This window comes from Manis javanica, chromosome 1, assembly GCF_040802235.1.
Source record: "Manis javanica isolate MJ-LG chromosome 1, MJ_LKY, whole genome shotgun sequence".
Classification (NCBI taxonomy): Eukaryota; Metazoa; Chordata; class Mammalia; order Pholidota; family Manidae; genus Manis; species Manis javanica.
In genome coordinates this window covers 154,049,178-154,070,099 of record NC_133156.1, presented here as the reverse complement: position 1 = coordinate 154,070,099, position 20,922 = coordinate 154,049,178, and the positions used below count along the sequence as shown (strand labels likewise).

The 20,922-nt window shown below is 44.3% G+C and overlaps 1 long non-coding RNA gene across 1 annotated transcript; it reads left to right on the top strand.

Annotated features, from left to right (window-relative positions):
* The first annotated feature begins 12,128 nt into the window (after positions 1–12,128).
* On the top strand, positions 12,129–20,127 carry LOC140849909 (uncharacterized). The gene is made up of 2 exons (XR_012132293.1): positions 12,129–12,577; positions 17,663–20,127. It is a non-coding gene; the product is annotated as an uncharacterized lncRNA (long non-coding RNA).
* Positions 20,128–20,922: the final 795 nt, after the last annotated feature.

Below are 20,922 nucleotides of genomic sequence, written 5' to 3'. Positions count from 1 at the left end.
ATAATATCCTACACACAGATCAATAGTATTCACATATTTAAAAAAATGCGTTTTAGTCCTAAAGTGGCACTGAATACCATGATCTTCTCATGCTGATGTAGAAGTCATTGTAGCCTCTTGCAACACCACAAGATGATGATTATGGATTTTATTTTTATTATACAATCTAGAAAACTAAGCATCATTTGAGCTCTCATGTCTTTACAGTTGAAAAAGACAGGGGGTCTCTTTATAATTTTCCATCAGAGTACAAAATGAATAAAAAAGAGCATTTTCCTGTTAGTGGAATCACTATGTTGAATTCTTTTTAAGAGAAAACTGCTGAAATCCTACATTTAGCGATTTAATATAGAATCAAATGAAGCAATAGAAAAGCCAATATTCTGCCTTATGAAATCATTTCTGTACCTGATTAATTGTCCCCCTGCCACTTGTCCCCTCCTATGTCTCCTTTGCTTTCTTTCCTGTCCCTGGGGTTTCAGGCTGAGCAAAAGAGTAGAGAGGCTTGGAGAGAAGCAACAGTCCAGGAGCGGATCATCTGTGTATTCACTTGAGAGGCTCGTGTGGGGTCATTTGGGCTGAAACAATGTAAGAGCCACTTTGTGTACAATAACAAGCTACCTTTGGCTTCCAAGTTGGAGTCTTCATCAAGATAAAAACATGAGGACAGAAAAGAGGGCCTGTCTGATTTCTGAACATCACGAAACAGAAGATCCCTGGAGTTGCTGCCTGTGGTCATTTTCAGTCATCTACTTTATTTACTCCTAATTAATTTCCATTTATTTCCTGTCTTGCTCTTCACAACATTGTTTTTCTCTTTTAAAATCTGCTACGTAAATGTGATGTGACTCAGTTTGGGGTGATGGTCTGCCTGGGAATTTTATGAATATTGCTTACTGTCCATAAAAGACTGGGGGAGAAGTACAGTTTTTAAGACTGGCTGTTTGTAATGAAGTGATTATTAGATCATTCCCTCAAAGACACAACTGCTCAACAGGCCTTGAACTTTTTAATTAAAAAAAAGGAACTAATAAAGCACCTTTCTTCAGAGTGGAGTAGTGAAGGAAATTTTAGCAAACAAAAGGGTTTTGTTTTTCTATTTTTATACTTCTCTTTCCAAGCAAATATCCATTCATTTTGTCCCCTATCAAATAGTTGACCATGGAAATATTCAAAGATGCTCCATTCCACAGAACTGTCCTTTGAGCAGATTTCTGAGGGACATGTTTTGTATATACCCAACACAAAGGGTTATTTCTTGAGCTTTAAGAAAAAGAGGTAGATTGGGGCTCCTGAGCAATGGCAATGGTACTCAAATAAGCTGGGTGCTCTGGGAAAGTCCACCACTAAGGAGAAGCTCTGGACAGCCCTCCAACACCACACACCTGTTTTTCAGGGCCTGAGTCTGTTGGGAAGGTTGATGTTAGTGGTGAATTTGAGGGTACATAGCAAAGCAGAGGGATAAGGTTGCTCTACCAGAGTGGTCTCCAGTGTGGGAAGAAAAGCCACTTGTCATTGGTTTGAATTGTTGAGCACACAGGAGGAAGTGTTAGGTGACTATGAGTTTCTGCATAGAGAGAGGGAGGAGTGAGTCGCCTGGCAGAGCTGGCCTTCCCATGAATATCCTGCAACATTGGCATTAAGGGCAGACAACAGAGAGATGTGCTGATAGCTATAGGTTAAGACTAAATAGGCAAGACTACTTCCAGCTGTTGCATCTGCCAACGTGAGGAAAACAGGTATGCTGGAAACAAAAGCACCTGAGCTACGGTCTTAAGTCTGGGCTGGGGTAGCTGCTGTTCCATGTGACCATCAACAGTCACTACTCATCCTCAGCCTCAGTTTCAACATCTGAAAGTGGAGATAACAGTTCTGTTACCTACGCCAAGCCTGGTGAGAAGTTTGTCCAGAGATGCTCTGTAAACTGAAAATTACTCTCAAATCATAAGGTGTTATCAATAGTTTGGGATTCATCTTCTAGAGATGGGAAGAAAAGGTGACATTGTCTTTTAAGGGTCTGGAGAAATACTGCATTCCTCCCACACAGCTGGATAGGTTACCCTTCAAGGGGTCATTTAGTGAAACAAGACCAACGAGCAAGTCTTCAGGGGCTTAATAAGCTCAATACTGTAGAAATAAGTTTCTGACCCTAGAGAACTCTCACCATAATTAAGATGCTGCAATGTGTGCAAAGTGTTGTTATCATGTGTGGATAAAGTGAAGGTTCCTGTGGCCAGGATTCTCACCTGGACCTGGTCGGCTTGCTCACTACATGCATGTGGGCAGTACGTTGTTATTGACTCTATATAAAGAGCTCCACCTAGTGCTCTGGGCGACATGGTGGCAGGGCTGCACAGCTACAGGAGAGCAGAGATGAGACTGGAGTGGTGGCAGCACCGAGAGCAGAGACTGAGACGGCTGTGGGGCAGAGAGGCCCAGAGGCACAGACTGGCTTGCTGCACACAGACTCGCTCTGACTGGATGGGATTCTAGTGATAGACCTGCCACCGTGGAAATAAAGTTGAGTATAAACCTTTTCACCCCAAGAATGCTCCATTGTCATTTTTTGATCTCATTGTATCCATAGTGAACTTGTTTGGGGCTGAAACCCACTGGCAAGACACCATGAAGGGCATCTTCTGGGTCCACACTGTAACCTGGACAGTAGAGAGGGTCACACAGATGTTTCAATGAGAGAAGCACCCACAGGATGATCATTTCCTCATCTGCAAGGTGGAGAGGGACCTCGTGCTCCGCAGAGGCATGCATCTCCCTGAACACACCTGTGAGTGGAACCGAGGCCTCTCCTGCAGCAGGAGTGAATGGCAGCCACCAGCCACTGCTGGGAGTAGCTTTTGGAGGATTCTTTTTCTAAGTTTTAGTTCCAAGTGTCTTGTCCCAGATGGGATCTTGGGAAAGTAAGAGGCAATTGCTTTGAAATTCATCTTGAGTGGATTTTTATTACCCCTTTTCTCAGAGGACTTTGAGGAAAAACAAAACAAAACAAAACAGAAAAAAGAAGCCATTTGCTGGAAAAATAAAGGCTGCCTGGGCTCCCAGGTGCACATGTTTTTGGCAGGGAGCTAGTTAGATTGAAAAATGTCCAGCGCAGGCAGCAGGTGTTTAGAGGGCAGAGCAGCCTCATTGGTCCAAGCTGCACATGCTGAGTGTCTGGGGGATGTGTAATGACAGTTTCCTTCAGCAAGGGAAAAGTGAGCAAGCCTGCCTCAGGCTGCACGGGGGGCAAGGGGAGGCTCAGAGGGTATGGGCCTTGCGGGCCTTGACCCTTTCTCGAGACAGTTCCCACCAGGGAAGCATCTAACCGGCCTGACACTCCTTCCTCATCACAGCACTGCCCAGGACTCTGGGAAATTCCATTTCGCATTTATCATTTTTAAACGTAACACCACGTTATTTCTTCCTTCCAAAGCCAAGCTTTACAAAGTCCTAATGTGGACTAGTATTCTGACAAACTTCATTTCAACAACTGTGGGTCATGGCCATGAGGAATTCAGCCAAAACTTGACCTACCTATCTGCCGTTCTGCTGAACTGTTTCATTATGGACTGATTCTGTTAAATACTGCAGACCTGGCCAATGGTACCCAGTCATTCATGAATGAAAATACATGGCCAAGACAGTAAAAGAAGCATCCACTCAAAATTTCTCCAAAGTGCCAACAACGGGAGAGCCCATCCACCCTGGTGGTCATCTAAGCAAAACTGAAAAAGGGGTAATGGAGGTCCCTCAATCCCCAGGTAGTCAAAGAAAGAGGTTCCCCACCTACTCACACACACAGACACAAGCACATAGGCACTCTTCAAACACAGTTGCCTAAACCTCAAACTTGACTTTGCAAAAAATGAGAGGAAGTAAAAGACTCATGAAACACTTAATGTGATATTTAGGTCAATTCATAGTTTCTATAATAATAATTCTGAATTCTTGCATTTGTTAATTTTTGCTTTATTTTTTAAATCACAATTTCTTGATTTCTTGTCCAAACTAGAGAAAGGCTGTCAGTCTGCCAAGCATATAAGCCTGTCAGCTCACTCCAGGCTTTCTCTGTAAAACTGCACTGCTGACATTTGTCCTTCAATGACCTTCCAAGCCATAACGGACAGTCTTTGTTGGGGACACTGGAGAAGAGGAGAGGGTAAGCCTGGAGCTCACAGTCAACCCCTGTCCTGTCCTTCCTTCTTTCTTGAACTAATACCACCTCAAGTACTGTAACATCTTGCTCTAAATGAGTTCTGCAGAAATCAAATTCTAATCATTGCAGGGCCACTACCTCCTTAAACTTTTATTGAAGTGCATTGTACATAGAAGAAATTACACATATTGTAAAGAAATTTCCACAAATCTAAAGTCCTCATGTAGACAGCATCTAAATCAAGAAGCAGAGGAGCCCCCACTCAGGCCCCCTTCTGGTCACTGCTTCCCACCAAGGGAACCATAGCTCTGACCTCTAACACTTTAGATTAGGTTTGTTATACATCCTATTGTACTAGCCTATTGTGACTGGTTTCTTTCCTTCCTTCTATGTTTGTGAGATTCATCCACATGTTTCATTTACATTGCATTATAGTATTCCATTGTGTGAATGTAGCACAATCTCTTCATCCAATCTACTGTGGGTGGATATTGAGACAATTTCCAGTTTCTGGTTACAAATAGTTATACTATGAGCATGCTTGTACATGCCTCTTGATGAAACCATTTGTGCTACTTTGGGGGCTATTGACCTGGGAGTGGGATTTTTGAGTCATGGAATATGAAAGTATTTAGTCTTACTATGTCCTGACAGTTTCCAAATGAGTCACAATTTACACTGGTCCTGGCAATGTATGAGTTCCCCTTACAACCTTAACAGTGTTTAGTATTTTTTGCCTTTTTCATTTCAGTGCTTTCACATTGTGGTTTTAATTGCCATTTCACTGGTGACTAATGAAACTAAGTGTGTTTCATAGGCTTAGTGACTACTTGGATCTCCATCTGAGTTTTCTATATCTTAGTGATTTGTAGGAGCTCTTTATATATTTTGGGTATAAATCCTTTGTCAGATATTATGTGGTTTACTCTACCATTCTCTCTAGATGGTGGATCCAAGTTATTTATCTTGACGTAGTTTAATTTATCATACTTTGTCTTTTATGGTTAGCTTATCTCAGGACTTAGGTAAGTAATTTTTGTTTCATTTAAGGTCAAGAAGAAATTCTATGATTTCTTCAAAAAGCTGTATTTTTTTCTTTTATATTTGAATCTAAAATCTACCTGAAAATAATCTTTGTGTAAAGTGTGAGATAGGAGACAAGCCTGTTAGATTAGCCATATAAATATCCATTTACCTAGAATCTTTTAGGAATCATCATCCTTTTTTTACCATACCAGAGCTTCACCTCTCACATTTTTTTGTAAACTACTTTCTGAATAAAGTACAGAAAAGGTTATCACATGGTCCCTTGCTTATTCAAATATAAGTGAGCATAATTAAATCATTTCTTTATCTACCAGAATCAGTATTAATTATCAAAGAAAGTTTCTAGCTCCTGAAGGAATACTGAGTTGCATAAAACTATTTATAGCTGTAAAAATGGCTTTAATATATTTTTAAAATTTTATGTTCCATTTTTTATAGTTTTTGTTAGTTGCTGTGCTGCTCTTTCCACCAGAATTCTGGGCGACATTTCCTGCTTGTAGAAGTACCAGCTTAGCCATTCTAATACACCACTTCTAATTTCACGTGGACTGGAAAATCAGGTCGTGGTGCAGGTGTCCCAGGTGCTGAGACAGATTTCATGTGCAGGGAGGTCACTGAGGGTGCGACTGGACAGACACATATGGGAGAGTGAAGGCAGCAGAGTCAGAGAGCGCAGCTGGGTGTGCATGTGTCCATCAGGGCTTGTGGGGCCTGCAGGGTGCTCTGAGGTGGCCCAGTCTCAGTAATCCCCACTGTACACACTCCCATCCACCACTCATTGGATGCTAACTGACCCTGAGCAGGGGCTGTGACCTCTGGCAGGGCCCTCTGGCTGTGGGCGATTGGGCGGCCTGGGGGCTTCAGTCATGGAGGGCTCTGCCGGCACTCCACGGTGTCCTCCCCAGACCCCAAGTGTCCATCGATGGCATCTAACTGAGAGCGCCTGGTAAATGGCCTCAGTATCCATGCCCGGATTTTGACTTTTGGAAGCATCTTTGTCCTGTGTGCAGTTGTGTTTGTGTATACCCTGGGTCTTAGCTATGTATTTTGGTAATTAACATTCTAGGTGTATGATCACATACATAAATATGATTCCAGTATCTATGTTTCAGTTAATGACATATTACTCCGATTAATGTATATGCTATGTGTAATTTGTATTTTGCCTCATGTGGTTGAAAATGTTGATTAATTATTAATTAAATTGATCAACAATTTCTACTAAGTATTCCTAAATTTATTCCTGAAGCTATCCTGTGATCCCACAAACTGAGTGCCTTGAATGTCTCACCTCTGAGTTTGTTCTGCATAGTGCTGCGGTGGCCTGTGGTTTACTGGGGCAGAGGAGCTCTTCCTTAGGGATTGCCCCTGGGGCTTGTCCTGCCACTCCACCCTCTTCCACGCCAGCAGGCTCAGCCCTGTGCTTTCTGGAGAGAGTCAGGCAGGAAGAGTCAAATGAGAACTTTACAATGTGTTGGTGGGTACAAGGAGGAGGCAGAGGCTGGGCTGACACCTGTCACATCTGCACACACACACACACACACACACACACACACACACACACACACACATACACACACACACACACACACAGGGACCTGGAGACCTGGACTGGACTGGCCTTTCCTGATCAGAGTGATGGGCACCATCAACTGCAAGCTTGCCTCAAACCAGACATTATATTAAGCCTCACATGAACTCCCTATTATTTTGTTAATAACTGCAATTATCCCAGATTTACAGATGAGACTTCTCTGTGTTCACAACATTAGCAAGCAACAGAATGAAAATTAGCAGCCCAGGGGTAGGGGGTGGGGGTGGGTGTCCTGATTTCAATGCTTGCATTTGTCATTCTTTTGTTCTGCTCTCTCCTGGCCCTCTCCTCTTAAATGTACACACACACACACACACACACACACACACACACACAGATACACTGACACATACACACAAATGCATGTACACAGCTGATTCTACTGCCTTGGTACAGTAAGTTCTGAAATACTATGGTGGAATTTCCGTATCAAAGAACTAGATTTAACTTTAGATATAATGCCTATCCTTATAGCAGGAGTTTGCTTCCTTCTATACCAAAGTAACTTTTTTGAAATAATGATTTTATTAGCAGGATAACAATACTGTATATGTAAATTTGGGAAATAATGATGGGAAAGATGAAAAATAAGAATCACTATAATTTCACTACCTAGAAATTTTTGCTAGTTTATTATATCTGTTTTAGTATATTGTCTTTTTTTTCCTGTATAGATGTGTTTTTCCATAATTGGAATCATTAGGTCCACAGGGTTTTGATTACTATTTTGTTTCACTTTATATTATTCCAGGAGCATTTTTCTGTGTCATTAACTATTCCTTGAAGGCTATTTTAATGGCTATAAAATGCTTCTTTGTATGATTGAACTATAACTTATTTTATTATTTACCTATTGCTGCATAGTGTAGCTGTTTATATTTTTTGTTAGTATATAAATACCTATGATACCTATGCTGGCTTACAAATCTTCAATCACATTTCTGGTTCTTTCCTAATGATACATTCCTAGGCATAGACTGACCATGTCCAAGGGTAGGGCTATTTTTAGGGCTTTTGCTATGCCTTAACAACACAGTTTTCACACAGATGCAACGTAAAATTGTGTCTCATACAAGCTGCAATAACTTATGCTGTCCACGTAGCCCCTGAATCCACCTTTGCTGTAGCATCAAAATATGAATATAGGGAAATAAGTAATACGGGCTATAAAAATGATAGGTTTTGGATAATCAGAATCTCCCATTAATAAGGCAAAGAAAAATGACATTTTTTTAAGCTGCTGAAAACAAAGGAGACATTTTCATTTTACGAACTCTTTTGATACCATACTCAGGAAAGTTTCTATTTTCCTAGAAAATAAAAATTGGAAGCAAGTCTCCTGAAGAACTATTTTCTGATTCTGTAGCTAAGGAGGTAATATTTGAAATCTTTCAGAAAAGATAAGGGCAATGCTTCTCATGCATAAAATTTTTAATTGACTTTTCATTTTGGAACAAGAAAGCACAGTTATAGCTTGCATCCTTATGGCACTGTGATCCAGAATTCCTCTCACAACCAATTATAAGTAAAAAGGGATGATGGATAGCAAGTAAGTAAATCTTTTCAGAATACCTGCTGTTTTGTTTCCTTCTTACTAAACAGAAAAACAACATGGGAGTTTGTATTAATGCCAACAGCAAGTGTAAGGACTATTCTTGAAGCTTGCTTGATGCCTGGAATGTTCTGATCACTTTGGCTGCTTTCAATATACAGGAGAAGCAAAGCCACATTGTTTCTTGGAAACACCACCACCTAAAGATTCAGATACAACCAGGAATATATCTCATCTTAAGTCGTGTACCCTCACTTCCTCAGGCCGGCCACCCCTTGTACACTCCAGTGCTTTGGCCCGTCTCCTTCTCCCCTTTGCTTTGTTGACTCAGCCCTTGCAAAGCATGGGCATTGGGTCAGCTCTCTCGACTCAGGGGCTCAATTTCCAAATTGTAGAAGGAGGGTAACTGAACAACCCTTTCCTTTTATGATCCTTCTTCAAAGACAGTCATGCCTTGGATTTAAAAGTTGTCACTCCTTTTCCTTTACAACTTCATCTCCTTAATGACATATGGTTCACCTGAGAGTGTTTTTGAACTTTACATAATCAGAAACTTTTTTTGTTTGCTATTAAGTATTCTTCATAATTCTGATATTAAGCCATTGTCAGTTATATATATCCTGCAAACTTCTTTATCTACTTCATGCCTGTCTCTCTTCTCTTCATTAAAGTAAAGTAGCACTTCTTTAAAAGCCTGGTGCATACTCTGTCCCCTCCAGGAACTCCACCCGTACTACCTGGTATGAGAATATCTTTGGTAGTGGATGAGGATGGTCAGGGAGAGCCCAGATATTAGATTCTATGTTAGAAATGCTACAGGTGTTTTCAATATATGTATGTTTCAACATGTGTGTGCATAAACATCTATATATATGTATATGTATATGTATATATATGTGATCTATATGTGTATGGTACATGCATATTCATGTATATAATATGTGTATACACACACATATATATACACATATGTGTGGAAGTATATATATATATCTTATGACAAGTAAGAGGGAGAGTGTTAAAGCTTGGAATGTTTGCTCATTCAGATACTTGGGAACAGTAGAAATCAATCATCTCACATTTCAAAAAACAGAGAAATATAGGGATTTGTCTTAAAGCTCTTTTCTGGCACATGCTGAGTGCCAGTATAAGACCAAAGACCCTGAGATGGTGGATGGGACCTGGACTTGGCCCTGGTTGTAAAGCTGGTTAGACTTTGGTCTTATTCTTTATTTTCCCCAGAATTCTGAGCTCATAATGGAAAAGAAAGAGCAAAAAAGTCCTTGCTTTTTTCCATGGGATGTTGGTCTGCTTGCTCCGGTGAGCACCTCGCCCTGTTGAAGCAGGCATGGCCCATCCCAGAGTCACACTATGTACAGGGCTCCAAATACAGCCGTGGTCCATGTCACCCAGGCAGGTTGGGATTTTTTGGCTTGAGAAGATTTGGCTGACATGCGTTCAGTGCCTTGAATGCACTAATGCTATGCTTTTATTTTGAGAAGAGTACATGAATGTATGACTGCAATCATCTCGTGAAGTCAGCTTTGGTTGATAATTCAGTTCAGGATATGGAAAACCAGTAAGTGGTAGAAGTAAACATTTTGAAAACTGCTCATCTGTTATTCCACACTTGCCTAATTCTAACAAATAATTTGTGTAAGAATTATAACATAGCCAGAAAACTCTAAACAACAAAATGTTTTCAATATACAGGCTAGTAACATCAGTTGTTACTACAGAATTGGGGGCAGGGAATTTGAATGGACTTCATTCTTGTTATTATGGGTCTGTCACTGTGACAGGCATTTTACAAACAGTTAAAAATTACAAATGTAATTTAAAAGTATTTGGTAGTTTATGTTCTATCTAATGGATCTAAATTTTGACGAGGTCAAAAATGGCCAGGTAGGTTTTAGACAGGTTGTGTGATTACAATGCTCCTCTCAAGGGAGGAGGCCCAAGGAATTCTCTATTCCAAATGGACTCAGAAGGAGCCTTCAGAGGACATTATGTTCCAGTATTGGATTGTCACTGACACTCACAAGTAGGACTGGGAGGAGGGTTCCAGTTACGTGTATCCTGGGTTGAGAAACCCATAGGTGCCTGCATCTCCATGACAGGAGCTCACACCTCGTAGATCTGGTCCCACAAGGCTGCATGGGCAAGTGACCATGGCAGCAAGGAGTGTCACCTGGTGGAGTAAATCATCTGCACAAACTCAGGCGGAAATTTAGTCACTCCATGTTCTTCTGTTCTTCTGTTCCTTTGTTCAAAACTGCTCAGCCAAAACAGCATTATTTTTTCATGCAAGACACCTCTAAAGCTCTCAGAGCTTAGCAAACGAAAAGCCTGTATTGACTCAGGAGTTTACTGGCAACAAGTATAGATGATCGGAAAACTATCCTGGGATGGTATTTTTCCTCCTGTAAATTCCATCTGCTGCTTTCCAAACACTCTAGAGGCTAATGTGACTGGAACCATTTCTTTTCTCTGTTTTCCTTTGAAGGTGACAAAGCGTGCTACACTCCCTGAGCCCACTGGCTAAACATGGCTTACTTCTGAAACCTCCCAAGCATGAGTCACAGAGCTTTGTAATTCAAAAAATAAATAAATAAACAACAGGAAGAAAATTACGTTCAGGTCAAGCTACACTAGGAAGCTTGTTATTACAACAAAAACAAAAAACAAACAAAAACGAGCAAATATTTTCCAAACTAGTTGATACAGATTCTAACTGACCAAATTGACAGTCAACTCGGCCCACTTAGAATTAATGGGCAAATCCATCCTACTGCGTTTCTTTGGCAGCAGCATGATGTGTAGGGCTACAAATGTCCCCTGCATCTTCAGCACACATTCTCTCAATATCAGGAACAGTTCAGCAACGGTTCTTGGGACTGTAATTGGCACATGGCTCCAGAATGCTTGTTAAAGTGACTTGGTAGACACAGCATCCTCTGCCCTAGAAAGGACCTGTAGGAGCCATGCCCTGACCTTCTTGAAGGGCACCAGACGTACAGCAGCCCAACTGCACCTGTGAGTGCTGGGTGGCTGTGCTGGTCTTTCAGAACAGAATGTGTGTCTGCAGGGTTTCCTTCTGTACCCATGTGCCACATGTGTCAGAGGCTCTGGCTGTCACTCTGCTCCCTGGGCACCCATTTCTCAGAGCAAAGCTCCCTGTGAAGGCGAGCGGGGCTGTGACACAGTCAAGTGGCCTTATGAACAAACACGCTTAGCAGCCCTTTAGACCCAGTGCTCATAGTCACTGACCTAAATCTGCTCAATCTGCTATAATTTTTCTTCCCCTCACTTCTCACAAAGCCAAAGAAACACTTCAGAGTTTGCACATGAAATATATTTTTGGCTTTCAACCCAGACTTATTTTGGGGCCAAGAACTAACTGGGGATTGGAGTCTCCCTTTTTCTACCTGTGTATTCAGTACAATCTGCAAAGAAGCAAGGAAGATGTGCCCAGGTTTGGTGGGCTCACATACTGTCAACCAGCTGTGCTGGCTGCATTTCAAATGGAGGAGACTTTAGCTTGGGTCCAGAAATGTAAAACAAGTCAGGTGATGTTTTCCTCTCAGGTTAAGAAAACAGTCAAAACATTTAAGTCATTGGTAGTGGTCATTTAGTTCATTAAAAGCAGCATCTGGCTTTTTTTGTAGGGTTAACCAACAGCAGCTTCAGCCAAGAGGCTTAGGCTTCAAGGGCATGGGGTGGGGGAGCACGGGATGGGCATGTCCAGGCAGGGGAGCATAGGTTGGGGGGCATGGTGTTGGTAGCCGTACCTGCCGCACCCAAAAATGGCGCCCAGCTTGAGAAAAAGTTGTAGGTAAAACAAAGACTACTTCTGGACAATCCCGCCACTTCCTGGCCGCATACCACATGCTAATTAGACCTTCCCCTGCTAACCAATTGGTGTATCATAGCAGCTATGCTAATAAAGCATCACAAGCAGCGTGCAATCAGCTTAGAGCATGAGAACTATATAGCTAGCCCAGTCTTTCCCTTTGGGTCCTTCCCTTGATGATTGTATCACAAAAGAGCTGAAGATTAAAGCTTTCTGCAGAAGAATCCTGCTGTTGTTGCGTGCTGTTCTTGCCGGCGAGGACGGGGCGCGCGACAGGTGGTGCCGAAACCCGGGAGTCAGAACATCACCGGCACAGGGAGGACCCTTCAGACATCTGGAGAGGATTCAGAACTGCAGGACGGAAGAAAGCCCGGAGAGGTAAGTTCCGAGAGACGCGCTTTTAAGGGTGGCGGCTGATGGTTCTCTGTAGATAAAGAGACACCATGGGGAATGCACCATCATTAGTTTCAGCCTTACAGGCAGTTCTCAAGGAAAGGAATTTGAAAGTTTCCACCAAAGTTTTAGGCTCCTTTGTAAAAGAAGTAGACTGAGTTGCCCCTTGGTTTATCTGTTCAGGGTCCCTCTCCATCCCGAGCTGGGACAAGTTAGGGAAAGATCTCGATCGAGAAGAAGAAGAGGGACAATTGAGAGGAGGCACTAGACCGCTATGGAAACTGATTAGAGCTTGCCTACAAGATGAGAAATGTGAAAAGGTGATAAAAGCAGGTCAGAGGGCTTTGTCCGACATCCAAGAAAGTATGTCAGAAACGGAACGGGAGACAGAGCTGGCTCGCGGCCGAAAGAGGACCGCTAAAACAAAAGTTAAAAATCCCCAGAGTGAGGGAGGGAGCCCGTCTAGGGCAAAAGCGAAAGAGCCCCGAGAAGCAGGTGACGACCGCCTCGGAGAAAATAGCAAATACCCCTGGAAAGAGTTGAGGGAACTCCGACTTTCCAATAGGGAATCAGAAGATGAATTAATGTCCCCGGAAGAGGAGGAAGAGACCAGAGTCTCTAGAACTGCTAAGTGCAAAAGTACAGATGTCAGCAAAACAGAGACGCAAACTAAAGGGAAAATGAAAGTGAGACGCTCCTCATCGCCCTTAGCCCCACCGCCCTATGCGAACGGCGCACATTCCTTCTGTGCTCCGGAGGATTTAAGGGCAATTAGACGGATGTTCCCCGTAATCGAAGACAATGGAGCACGTGCCCATCAACCCCTTACCCATAAAGAGGTTAAAGACCTCGCAGAGGCTGTTCGGACCTATGGAGTCAGTGCTAATTACACCCTAGCGCAGATTGAAAGGCTGGCGGAATCAGCTATGACACCCTCAGACTGGCAATATGTAGCAAAAGCTTGTCTTTCTAGCATGGGACAGTATATAGAGTGGAAGGCACTATGGCATGATATAAGCATGACCCAGGCGCGTGATAACGCTGCTGCGGGGGAACCCGCGTGTCATTGGTCCTATGATATGTTGACAGGCCAGGGACAGTGGGTAGCCAACCAGATCGCTTTTCCTGTACCATTGTACACACAGATAAATGCGTGTGCTACTAAGGCATGGAAGGCCCTCACTAATAAAGGACAAGTGTCAGGTAATTTAACAAAAATAATTCAGGGACCAAGCGAGCCATTTTCAGACTTCGTCGCTCGCATGATGGAAGCTGCAGGCCGAGTGTTTGGAGATCAAGAACAGGCCATGCCCCTTGTCCAACAACTAGTGTTTGAACAGTGCACCAGAGAATGCAGACAGGCAATTACCCCCTGGAAGCAGAAAGGATTGTCTGCTTGGTTGAAAGCTTGCAGGGAGGTAGGAGGGCCCCTCACCAATGCAGGCCTAGCTGCCGCTATATTACAGAGTCATAGACAAGCAAAAACCCTTAATAAGAATGTTAAGTGTTTTCAATGTGGACAACTAGGTCATATGAAGAGAGACTGTAGAGGCCCAAATTTCGAACAGACGGCCCAGAAAACCCCTGGAGTGTGCCCGAGATGTAAGAAAGGCAGACATTGGGCTAAGGAATGCCGATCTGTTAAAGACATAGAAGGGAAACCCTTAGAGTCGCCAAAAAACTCCCAGAGGGGCCCCCGCCGCCAGGGCCCGCAAATATATGGGGCAGCCAGCACACCAGTGTCCTTCAGGAGCAGCACAGCCCCCCAAGGAGAGCCACTCCAGGTTCCGCGGGATTGGACATCCGTGCCACCACCAGAATAGTGTTAACTCCACAGATGGGAGTTCAACCCATCCCCTCAGACTTTAAAGGCCCCTTACCACCAGATACAGTAGGGTTGCTCTTGGGGCGCTCTTCTGCTACCTTGAAAGGCCTTGTAGTCCACCCCGGGGTTATTGATCAAGACTATGAAGGACAGGTAAAAATCATGTGTTCAGCCCCCAGGGGAATCTACCCTATATCCCCAGGAGACCGCGTAGCCCAACTTTTAGTGTTGCCTAGTCTCCATGCCAATTATCCAGCTACCACCACGGAGAGAGGAGAAAAGGGCTTTGGTTCCTCTAATTATAACTCAGCCTTTATAGTATTAGATTTGGCAGACAGACCAAAATTGACCCTCAAAATAGAAGAAAAGAGTTTTGAAGGGATCCTAGACACTGGAGCAGATAAAAGTATTATCTCTGCAAACTGGTGGCCCTCCAAATGGCCTGTAACCCAGTCCTCACACTCTTTACAAGGTTTAGGATATGAGTCTAGTCCTACCATTAGTGCCAAACCATTGAGATGGCAGGCGCCTGAAGGGCAAAAAGGTACAGTTACCCCTTATGTGCTCCCACTACCAGTCAATTTGTGGGGGAGAGATGTCATGCAGGGCCTAGGCCTTAAACTTATTAATGAATACTCCACCCCTGCCCAAGGCATGATGATGGATATGGGATATATTCCTGGTAAAGGACTAGGGAAACACCAACAGGGACGCATAGAGCCTATCCTTCCCAAAGTAAAAAATGACCGTCATGGCCTGGGTTTTTCCTAGGGGCCATTGAAGACGCCATGCCCATACCTTGGCTTACAGAGGAGGCCGTATGGGTTCCTCAGTGGCCCCTATCCTCTGAGAAATTAGAAGCAGCTCACCATTTAGTACAAGAACAGCTCCAATTAGGACATTTAGAACCCTCTGTGTCTCCATGGAATACGCCCATATTTATAATCAGAAAAAGGTCAGGATCATGGAGATTGCTTCATGACTTGAGAGCAGTAAATGCTCAAATGAGGCTGTTTGGACCTGTCCAGCGAGGACTGCCACTTCTCTCTGCTCTACCCAAAGAATGGAAAGTAATCATAATAGACATCAAAGATTGTTTCTTTTCCATACGCCTAAACACCAAAGATAAAGAAAGGTTTGCATTCACCCTGCCAGCTATTAACCATGAGCAACCAGACGCCAGATTTCAGTGGAAAGTCCTCCCTCAAGGGATGGCAAATAGCCCCACCATATGTCAACTGTATGTTCAGCAAGCGCTAGCACCAATTCGCGAAAACTACCCCAAATTGAAAATTATTCACTATATGGATGATATCCTTCTCTGCTCCCCACAATCAGCAGAAGTAGAAGAGGCCTATGTGAAGCTCACTAAATCCCTAGAGACTTGGGGACTGAATATAGCCAGTGAGAAAGTTCAAAAATCTAGTGTTAGCAAATTCCTAGGAGCCACCATTTATACAGATGTAATTTGCCCCCAAAAGCTTAAGATAAGACATGATCAGCTGCGAACTTTGAATGATTTCCAGAAACTCCTAGGAGACATTAATTGGTTGCGGCCATTTTTAAGGGTACCTACCACTGACTTGAAACCACTGTTTAAAATCCTAGAAGGAGACTCACAACTAACATCTCCGCGCTCCCTTACACCTGAGGCAGTGCAAGCTATCCATAAGGTAGAACAGGCCTTAATGACAGCACAATTGAATAGGATACAATTAAATGAACCCTTTGAATTATGCATCCTTCCTACTCCGGGACTGCCAACTGCAGTTTTGTGGCAACGAGGGCCACTGCTCTGGATCCATCCCCAAGCCTCTCAGGCTAGAACGATAGAATACTACCCAGCTGCCATAGCCAATCTCGCTCTAAGGGGAGTAAAAAACTCATTTACATATTTTGGGAAAGCTCCAGCAACAATCATAACCCCTTACAATATGGAGCAGATACAAATATTATGTGCTATGAATGATGATTGGGCCATACTTGCTTATAGCTTCTCAGGAACCTTTGATAATCATTTCCCAAAACATCCCCTCATCAATTTTGCTAGAAATCATCCCCTGGTGTTCCCTCGAGTCACTAGCTTAACCCCGCTACCACATGGAAAGACAGTCTACACAGATGGGTCCAAGACAGGTACAGGCGCCTATGTCCATGATGGCGAAGTTGTAACGAAAAACTATACACCCAATACTCCACAGATAGTAGAATGTCATATAGTTTTGGAAGTACTACAAACCTTTCATGAACCTTTAAATATTGTGTCAGACTCTAGTTATGTTGTTAATGCAGTTAATTCCCTAGAAGTAGCAGGACTGATCAAAGCATCTAGTTCAGTAGCTACCCTGTTCAAACAAATACAATCACAATTACTCCTTAGACGTTCTCCTTTATATATGACTCACATTAGAGCACATTCAGGCCTTCCCGGGCCTATGACCCAAGGCAACCACTTAGCAGACATTGCAACTAGAAGTATAGCTTTCCCTCTGCTAGATCCTGTCGCCACAGCTTCAAAATTCCACTCACAATTTCATGTCACTGCCGATACGCTGCGCAAGCGGTTTAGCATAACCAGAGCCGAAGCTAGGAACATTGTTCTTAGCTGCCAACACTGCTGCAGTTTTCTTCCCACACCTCATGTTGGGATCAATCCTAGAGGTATTAAGCCTTTACAGGTTTGGCAAATGGACGTAACACATATTTCTTCCTTTGGGAAGCTGAAATATGTACATGTATCTGTAGATACTTGTTCGGGAGTCATATTTGCCTCCCCATTGTCTGGAGAGAAAGCTTCCCATGTCATTCACCACTGTCTTGAGGCTTGGAGCGCATGGGGGTTACCCCAAATCCTCAAAACAGACAATGGTCCCGCCTATACTTCTGCCAAATTTGCTCAATTTTGTCATCACATGGGAATTAAACATATCACCGGTCTTCCTTACAATCCACAAAGTCAAGGAATTGTGGAGCGCGCGAACCGCACTCTCAAATCCTATCTAATTAAACAAAAAGGGGGAGTTGAGGACATACCCCCCACACCCAAAACAGCTATAGCCCTAGCACTCTTCACTCTCAATTTTTTGAACCTGGATACTCAAGGCCGTACAGCGGCAGACCGCCATAATCAGTGGCCAAAAGACCCACAAGAACTGGTAAAATGGAAGGATGTATTATCTAACCAATGGAAAGGCCCGGATCCAATTATAATAAGATCCAGGGGAGCTGTGTGTGTTTTCCCCCAGGGTGAAGAAAACCCCTTCTGGATCCCGGAACGCCTGACCAGGAAAGTCCTGAACAAAGGAGATGGCGTCTCTGTGCCTGTGGATCCTGATCTTGTCGATGGGAATCCTGACTCAGGGAGTACTGAGATGGGGAATATTGTCAGTCTTCCCTAAGCCCATGCCTGTTCGCTATAATGCAGCAGTTTTTCCACGCTTTTTTACTACTAACTCTAGCATGAACCTGCCTTATTTGCCATTAGATTCCCTAGCAGCTTCTTTAGGAGAAAACCGAACCTTTGAAACCGATGGATCTTTGTGCTTCACCACTCGTAACCACTCAAATTGCCTGTCCCTTAAACAGCATATGTACGGGTGGTTTAGCCGTGATAGGAAATCGGGTGAATTTAGTCAGTCCTTTCGTGAGAATAAGACCTACACTAATGCAGTAGTAAGCCTAAAGGTCCTTTGGATTAATGGTACATTTATGAAACCTCCTATTAAGCAGATTAACTATAGCAACATATTCTTCCCTTACCGTCCCCGTCAACCCAAATATGCTCCCCATTGTGTGGGAGATTATGAGGGAGAACAATGGCCCTGGACTGATTGCCAGTCACATGCTACAACCTGGGCAGATAAGGGACACAAATTTTCCTTGTCCCCAGATATGGAGGAAATTTCCGGCAGTGTTTATAGAAGGGTGGCAGAAGGAGGAGAGTTCCAACAAGATGTAGGCAGGAACCCCTTCGATAAATGGCTGCTGTGTGGAGTTAATGGTTCATGTTCAGACCTTTCTCCCTTTATTGTCCTACAAGGGGGAGGGATCGGGATGTCTGATAGTTCCTGTACCTACGAAACTACAAGCCCAGCCTTAAATGGCAAGACTGTATACCAGGTGAATAAGACTACTTATAATATTTCATGTCAAAGAGTTGCACCAGCCCCTGGCCAATATCCACCTACTCCGGTATGCGTGTATCCCCCATTTCTATTTATCTTATCCAATAACAGTTTTGACTCTTGCTCCAATGACACTTGTTTCTTGTCTCAGTGCTGGAATATAACTGTCCATTCCAATGCTTTAGTGGCCCGCATTCCTCGCTGGGTCCCTGTCCCAGTAGATTCACCTGATTCCATGACCTTGTTTCGTGAGAAACGTGACTTTGGTGTCACTGCTGCCATAGTGGCTTTAATATCTCTGGCTGCAGTGGCTGCCACTGCAGCTGCCATAGCCTTGGACACCTCTGTTAAAGCAGCTGCAGAATTGAATAATCTTGCGGATTCAGTAGCCACTGCTCTGGACCGCCAATCCTCACTTGATGGAAAGATGAAAGGAGGAATTATGGTCCTCAATCAGCGAGTAGATCTAGTGGAAGAGCAACTAGATGTGCTCTGGCAGTTAGCCCAATTGGGATGTGAGCGAAAGTTTCGCGCTCTCTGCATTACTAGCATACAATATGAAAACTTTACGCGAGCAGCTAATCTGTCACGAAGCCTGTCCCAATATCTTTCAGGGAACTGGTCCCAAGACTTTGATGGAACGTTAGAAGAGCTACGGCAAGAAATAACCCACATCAACTCCACCCGGCTAGATATCTCCGTAGCAAAAGGACTCTCTTCCTGGTTCCACAGAGCTCTCTCCCACGTTAAAGAGTGGGCGGGCATGGCTGGGATGGGTGTATTCATGCTTGGAGGTCTCATGCTCCTACTCTGGTTGTTATGCAGGCTTCGTGCCCAACACAGGCAAGATAAAGTGATCCTTGCTCAAGCCTTGATGGCGGTAGATATTGGCGCCTCTCCCCAAGTATGGCTCAATATGCTCAACAAAGAAGCTCAGCTTTAGCTTGAGGTAGCCCTTGCACCCTGAGCCTTTGTGGCATTGCACCAGGCTAAGGTACCTGTTCGCTTACCCGAAGCTTCTCATACGAAACTCGGTACAAGAGGGTCACTGCACAGGCCCAAGCCCGTTGTACCGGGCGGTCCCACCGTCAGCTAGAGGGTGCGAGGCACTGCACTGCAAGAGGTCATGGGCCCCTCTGTGAGACATGCCTGATTGCATGGGGGTGGATGTCTACAAACCCCTCTCCGAAAATAGGACATCAAATGTTTCTGGAGATCAGGCCTCTATCTCCACCTCAGCTGACAAGTTCCGCCCCGAGTTTCAACAAAACAAAAAAGGGGGAGCTGTTGGTAGCCGTACCTGCCGCACCCAAAAATGGCGCCCAGCTTGAGAAAAAGTTGTAGGTAAAACAAAGACTACTTCTGGACAATCCCGCCACTTCCTGGCCGCATACCACATGCTAATTAGACCTTCCCCTGCTAACCAATTGGTGTATCATAGCAGCTATGCTAATAAAGCATCACAAGCAGCGTGCAATCAGCTTAGAGCATGAGAACTATATAGCTAGCCCAGTCTTTCCCTTTGGGTCCTTCCCTTGATGATTGTATCACAAAAGAGCTGAAGATTAAAGCTTTCTGCAGAAGAATCCTGCTGTTGTTGCGTGCTGTTCTTGCCGGCGAGGACGGGGCGCGCGACAGCATGGGATGGAGGAGCATGGTGTATAAAGGAGCATGGGGTAAGGGGGCATGGGGTAGGGGCACAGGGTGGGGGTGCATTGGTGGGGACACACTGGGGGGAGCATGTTGGTAGGGGAACACTTCTAGGGGTGCATGGGGTGGGGGCATGGGGTAGGGGAGCACTTCTAGGGGTGCGCAGGGTGGAGGGGCATGGGGTAGGGGGCACAGGGTGGGGGTGCACTGGTGGGGACACACTGGTGGGGGAGCATGTGGTAGGGGAGCACTACTAGGGGTGCACAGGGTGGGGGGGCATGAAGTGGGGTGGCACCTGTGGTCGAAGACAACTCTAACTAGGAGGCAGTGAGAGCTGCCTAGTCTCTTTCCCAGGCTGGTCATGTAGTTTGTCCACCTCCCCTGCTCTCTGCATGTCCCGGCTGCCCCCCAGCCCACAGACCCCAAAACTAATACACACCTCCTGGACACACAGATATACCCTGAGAGCACTCCCTGAGCGCACACCACAGGGACACAAACCCAGGCAGCAAGGAAGAGATTGCAGCTGAAATCGATACTTTGTTGCTCTGATCCGCCTCTCCGCCCCGCTGAGGCTGTATCTCCAAAAAGCACTCTGCAAGCCAGCCTGTGCCCTTTTAAGAAACCGAACCAAGCGGCCTGCAAAAAAAGACACACAGGATATTGTATCCTTCTTCTTAAAAGAAAGAACAAACTATAGCACTTTTTCTGGGGAGTGAAGTCACCTATGT